At 39.2% G+C, this 7,028-nt stretch overlaps 1 pseudogene; it reads right to left on the reverse strand.

Moving 5' to 3' along the window:
* Positions 1-833: 833 nt before the first annotated feature.
* On the reverse strand, positions 834-2,129 carry LOC131859368 (ATP synthase subunit beta, chloroplastic-like; annotated as a pseudogene).
* Positions 2,130-7,028: the final 4,899 nt, after the last annotated feature.

The raw sequence follows: 7,028 nt of genomic DNA on the forward strand, positions 1-7,028 counted from the left end.
CTAATCCCTAAGAAGTGTGTCTTTAGGGTCACATCAAGCAAGCTATTAGGCTACATTGTGTCAGAAAAAGGCATTGAAGTAGATCTAGCGAAGGTACAAGCCATCATGGAGATGCCACCTCCCAAGAACATTAGCCAACTCATATCTTTACAAGGATGGCTGCAATCTATCCTGAGATTCATCACTCAACTAGCATATAAATGTCTCCCTTTCAATCAACTGCTACATAAGAACATACCTTTCAGATGGGAAGACAAGTGTGTATAATCATTTCACCAACTCAAGCAATATCTGATGAATCCACCAATTTTGGTACCACCAAAAATAGGCAAGCCACTCATTCTCTACATATCAACAACTGAATTATCATTGGGGGCATTGCTAGCACAAGAAGATCTGGAAGGCAAGGAATGAGATATATATTACATCAGTAGAACATTAAATGGTTATGAGCTAAATTATACATTCATTGAGAAGGCTTGCTTAGATGTGGTGTTCGCCTCTCAAAAGTTCTCCACTACATGCTAGCTCACACAATCAAACTAGTAGCGAAAATTGATCCTCTCAAGTATTTACTCAGCAAAGCAGCTCTTACAGGACGATTGGCTAAGTGGGTCATGATTCTCAGTGAGTTTGATAACCAGTACACAAAACGTCGGGCTATCAAAGGATAGGGAATTGCAGATCAACTAGCTGAAGCATCGCTACTGGATCAACAACCAATGCAGGTGGAATTTCTAGACATGGATGTCCTCACTGTCATACCCAAGCAATGTACCCTGTACTTGATAGATCCTATACACAACATGAATTAGGTGCCGACATCTTGTTCATCACTTCAGAAGGGCACGTTCAATTTTTCTTGCTCTTGCCACGATTAAACGATCGTCTTTTGATAATTCGTCTAATCCAAGAATAGCTATAATATCTTGAAGTTCCTTATAACGTTGCAAAGTTTGTTTAACTCCTTGCGTAGTTTCATAATGTTCTTCACCTACGATCGAAGGTTGGAGCATAGTTGACGTGGAATCTAATGGATCTACTGCTGGATAGATCCCCTTGGCAGCTAATCCTCTCGATAGTATAGTAGTATCATCTAAATGTGCAAATGTTGTAGCAGAAGCGGGATCAGTCAACTCATATGTAGGTACATAAATTGCTTGAATGGAGGTTATAGATCCTTCTTTGGTAGAAGTTATTCTCTCTTGTAAAGAACCCATTTCCATGCTAAGAGTTGGCTGATAACCCACTGCGGAAGGCATTCTGCCTAATAATGCGAATACCTCTGATCCTGCTTGGACAAAGTGGAAGATATTGTCAATAGATAGGAATACATCTTGTTTATTTACATCTCAAAAATATTCAACCATAGTTAAAGCAGTTAAACCTACTCTCATACGAGCTCCTGGTGGTTCATTCATCTGACCATAGACCAAAGCTACTTTTGATTCTGATATATTTTGTTCATTAATGACTCCTGATTCTTTCATTTCCTTGTAAAGATCATTCCCTTCATGTGTACGTTCTCCTACTCCACCAAATACAGAAACACCTCCATGAGCCTTAGCAATGTTGTTGATTAATTCCATAATTAACAATGTTTTACCCACTCCAGCTCCCCTGAATAATCCAATTTTTCCCCCATGGCGGTAAGGAGCTAAAAGATCCACTACTTTAATGCCTATTTCACAGATTGAAAATCTGGTATCCAATTGTGTAAAGGTGGGAGTAGATCTATGAATAGGAGATCTTGTGAGAGCATCTACAAGACCTAAGTTATCAACAGGTTCCCCAAGAACATTAAAAATTCTTCCAAGAGTAGTTTCACCAACTGGAACATTAAGTGGACCTCCTGTATCAATTACTTTCATTCCTCTCATCAAACCGTCTATAGCACTCATAGCTATAGCTCTAACCTTATTGTTTCCTAATAATTGTTGTACCTCACAAGTCACACTTATTGGCTGATCAGTTATATCATTATCTTTAACTATCAAGGAATTGTAAATTCTAGGCATATTACCTGGAGGGAAAGTTACGTCAAGTACTGGGCCAATTATTTGATCAATACGTCCTGCCTTCTTTTCTACAAGTGCGGAAACCCCAAGAATAAAAGGATTGGTTCTCATAAAAAAAAAAAAAAAAGGATATTGATTCCAATTGCTAATACTAGCAAAAAACCTACAAAAGCACAAATGCTCCGTAATGAGTTGATTAGTCAATAATCATTTAGAGTTATAACTTACATTTACTTAGTGAACAATTCCACGATCTTATAGACTGATGTTTCCATGCACCAACAACATCGTTGAATATGAAGCCTTGGTCACAGGAATCAAAATGGTTGTGGAATGGAGAATCACAAAATTGAGAGTCTATGGAGATTCTTAGTTAGTCATCAATCATATCAACGATGAATATTAGACGAAGGATGATAAGTTGTTGCCATACAAGAGAATGGTGGATGATTTCAAACAATACTTTGTACATATCACCTTTGAGAAAATACCAAGATTAGACAATAGGGCTGCCGATGCAATGGCCACTATCGCTTCACTACTGCAAATTCTAAACAAATAGAGTCATTACAAGTCCCTGGTAGAGCAATTGTTTTCCCCAGCCTATGACAATTCCACATCCCAAGTTATCTATGCCTTAACCGGTTCAGACTCCCCTCTATACGAGACAATCTATGATTATCTTAAGAATAATACCCTTCCACTCGATCTATCCCATAACAAAAAAATGCAGCCTCATCTGGCAAGCCACCCGTTATACCTTAACTGCTAACACCCTTTACTATCAAGGTCTATATGCTACTCTTCTTTGATGCCTTGATCGTAACGAATCTAACTCTGACTTACACGAGCTTCACAAGGGTATGTGTGGTATGCATTAAAGTGGTCCTACTCTTGCCAATAAACTTTTGAGAATGGGATATTACTGGTCGATAATGGAGACATAATCTTATCAATTTGCAAAGAAATGTCCTAAGTGCCAAATTCATGGCAATCTTATCCATGCACCAGCACAAGAGCTGCAACCATTTACCACATCTTGGCCTTTCTATCAGTGGGGACTTGATTTAGTTGGGAAAATCCATCCATCTTCTTCAAATGGACATAAGTTCATTATCATTGTAATAGAGTATTTCACAAAGTGGATTGAAGCAATCCCGATGACCACTGTAACTGGAAAACAGATCGCCTAATTTATTCTAAATTATCTCATTTGCAGAAATGGCATTCAAAGTTCCATCATCACAGACAATGGGCATCCTTTCAAAAATCAAGACGTACGAGAGCTATGTGAAAGATTCAAAATCCAACATCACTTCTCTACACCTTACTACCCACAGAGGAATGGTCAAGAAGAAGCATCAAATAAAATAATCCTGAAAATCCTTAAGAAAATAGTAAATGATGTAGGTAAGGATTGGCATGTACAACTCAATCCGACACTCTGGGCATACAGGACTAGCATTCAGACACCTATAGGGGCTACACCATATTCATTAGTGTATAATTCAGAAGCAATTCTACCTCTTGAGGTAGAAATTCTATCTCAGAGAGTATCTTTGAAGGGCCTCATACTAGATGAGGAGTATTGAGTCAACAAGTTGCATGAACTAGAGATTCTTGATGAAAAACACCAACATGCCTATGACCATCTCAAGGCAGCAGAGAATGTGCAAGAGCTACAATTACAAAGTAATCCCTAGGGATTTTAATAGGAGTTGAGAAAATACAACACCACAGGAGCCTGAAGATCTTCTGCAAGCCGAATAACCTATTACAAGGAGAAGCAATGAAGCAAAATCTAAAGAACATACAAAACACAAAGAATATGCTAAAAAAGAGAGCTCAATATTCACAAAAATATGTAATGTGATTCTTACAATGAAAAGAAAGAACTCAACCTTTAATAGGTCAAGAAACCCTAAAAAGGGAAAACCTAGGTTTGCACATAATAATTAATTAAAACAATTACTTATATGCACCTAAAGTTAGCTTAAGTGTAAAAGAGATAAAGGGAACTTAAATAATTAAACAAATAATATTTAATTAATCAAGTAAATACCCGAATACTTTAATACCCCCCCTTAAGCTAGACTTAGGGAGAAGCTAAAACCTAGAACAACTATTGAAAGAATGAAAGAGTCCTGACAACAAGGCCTGATCAGGTACCCAAATACAATGAAATCTCCATGAACCAGAGAAATAGAGAAAACCACATGGGAACAAAACTCTACTCCAAAAAGAGATGGAAAAGAATACCACTGAAGCATGAAGACCCTGCAAACTCTGTCGAAGAATAACTGCCGATTTGAAGAACATCCACTAAACTAGAACATGACCAGGTAGAGAAGACTGTAATTTGCATGAGTGCCCTCAAATGACACTACTTGAATCAGGAGGCAAACAAGGCAAAACAACTGAAATCGAAGATACAGATGGCATGAGAAACCAAAGCCTGAAGAGCTGATCAATCGAACCACGGAAGCATTAGAACCAATAGGATAAACCTCCCCATAATGCGGAAGTGGGAGAGGGACAGGAACACTGAAAAGGATAGCCAAAAACAACTGCATGATGAAGAACCAAGAACATCAAAGGTGCTGAGACACATCATCATGAGGTGAAAGTCATGGAAGGAACACTCATTTGACAAAGGAAGATGGCAAACAAAGGCAAACATCAACCCCCTCATGGCACTTGATCAATAGTGCATGTACAACAAGACACAAGATATGCAAGATTCCAAGTAAACAATGCATGATGGCACTTTATCTCAGTACGTTTGCATAATTACAAGTGACAATGATAAGAAGACTGGAAAGAGAAACGAGAAGCAAAACAAAGACACCCTACTTAGAAAAGAGATCCTAGGACCTGAAACAACCATGATATCCACCAAAGTGTTGAAAAGAAAAAAAACTAAATAAAATATGCATGGAACAGAATCTGGAAAAAAAAAATCATTTTTCTGGAAAGTACACAACACAAGCTTTCCAAAAATATAAAGTTTTTGAAAAATGGAGTTCGGATGCTCATTCTACATCGTCCGGAGTGCAAAAAAGAGACCTCTCTTTGACTGCAAAAAAATATAGTCAAACAACAAAAGTGGAAAAAATTACCAACACCATGAGGTCAGCCTCGGAACCAGCTTTTCGATGCCTATTTGTTCTCGAAAAATTGACTCTGTATGCCCAAGATAGGGCCCAAAAACCAAACCCCCCCTGAAAAAGCCAAAAAAGGGAGTCTGGTGGCCTGTGGGTGGTCCAGTGGCCAGGGAGTGGAGCTCCGGTGGCACACCAGTTCCGGTCAGGTGGTGGCTCGATGGCGGAGCGGTGGCCGGTGGGCCAGGTGGAGATTTCCCAGTGGCAAAGGAGGCCGGGCTGGGCGAAGCTCGGTCGGGGAGAGGAGTTGCGGGCGGCTGCCAGCGAGCGGAGTGGTGGCTGGAGGAACATGCAACGACTAGTGGGGAGTTGAGTGGGGAGATGGTGAAGGGCCAGGGAGGAGCATGACTGGGGAGAGGAGCTGCAGGTGGCGGCCGGTGAGCGGAGCAGTGGCCGGAGGAACATGCAGCGGCCGACGGGAGCGGACAGCGGCCGATGGGAGCGGAAGCCAGGGACTGGAAAAGAACATTGGAAAGGGCTGCCGGTGGGGGCTGCAGAGGCTGGATTGACAAGTCTGATAGGCCTCTGAGTCTGGTACCCTGCAGTACCCCCAAACCCTAAAAAAAACTTCCAAATTTTTTTTTTTCTTAAAAAGAAACAAAGCCCCCCCCCTTTTTTTTTGCCTTTTTTTTTCAATAAATTTTTTTAAAAGCAAATTTCAGCCTACATGCCGTAAAAAGGCAAATTTTTTATTTTTTAAAATTTTTTTCTCGATCTGCGTGCCAAGGCCGTACGACCTGGATCTGAGAAAAAAATTGCTCCCAGAGGCTCAGGAACCAAAATAGGTCAAATTTTATATGACCATAGGGGTTTTCGGGCCTTCTGAGCATGATGGTGAAGTTCGTTTAGGCCCAAAGTACTCAGAAAAAAGGTCAAACCCTAGGTACATGAAAAATTTCTGAAACCCCAAATCTGCTTCCAATGCAAAAATTCTCAAAACAAGAATAGGTAGCTGCAGATCTAAAGCTCTAATACCATATAGGAGTTGAGAAAATACAACACCACAGGAGCCTGAAGATCTTCTGCAAGCCGAATAACCTGTTACAAGGAGAAGCAATGAAGCAAAATCTGAAGAACATAAAAAACACAGAGAATATGCTCAAAAAGAGAGAGCTCAATATTCACAAAAATATGTAATGTGATTCTTACAGTGAAAAGAAAGAACTCAACCTTTAATAGGTCAAGAAACCCTAAAAAGGGAAAACCTAGGTTTGCACATAATAATTAATTAAAACAATTACTTATATGCACCTAAAGTTAGCTTAAGTGTAAAAGAGATAAAGGGAACTTAAATAATTAAACAAATAATGTTTAATTAATCAAGTAAATACCTGAATACTCTAACAATTTTAAAGTTGGTGATCTTGTACTAAAGTAAATCTGAGAAATCAACAGGATCAAGAAAAGAAGGGGAAATTTGAAGCTAACTGGTTGGGTCCTTTTATCATCATATCGGCCTACGGATCAGGGGCATATCAGTTAACAACTTCAGAAGGGGATATGCTCGAAAAACCAACTAACAACATCCATCTGAAGAAATTCTACACTTAATTCGTCCAATGCACGGAAAAAGCAAAAAATACAATTTATATATATACAAAAAAACCAAAAACAAAACAAAAAAGTGCAATAAAATAAGTAGTGAAAACCTGGCAACATGCGCTATTTGTGAGAGAACATATCCTCTATCTATTAGTACTCATATTTTTGATCTATCTAAGTCTCAGCTAATGGCCATCGCCCAACACTTATTCACACAACATTATCCCGAACATACTTAGCATAGTCACTGTCCTTGATTATCCAAAAAAGCGTATCCATATCATATCCCACCATGGCTTGGTGATCA

The sequence above is a fragment of the Cryptomeria japonica genome, chromosome 10 (assembly GCF_030272615.1).
Source record: "Cryptomeria japonica chromosome 10, Sugi_1.0, whole genome shotgun sequence".
NCBI lineage: Eukaryota > Viridiplantae > Streptophyta > Pinopsida > Cupressales > Cupressaceae > Cryptomeria > Cryptomeria japonica.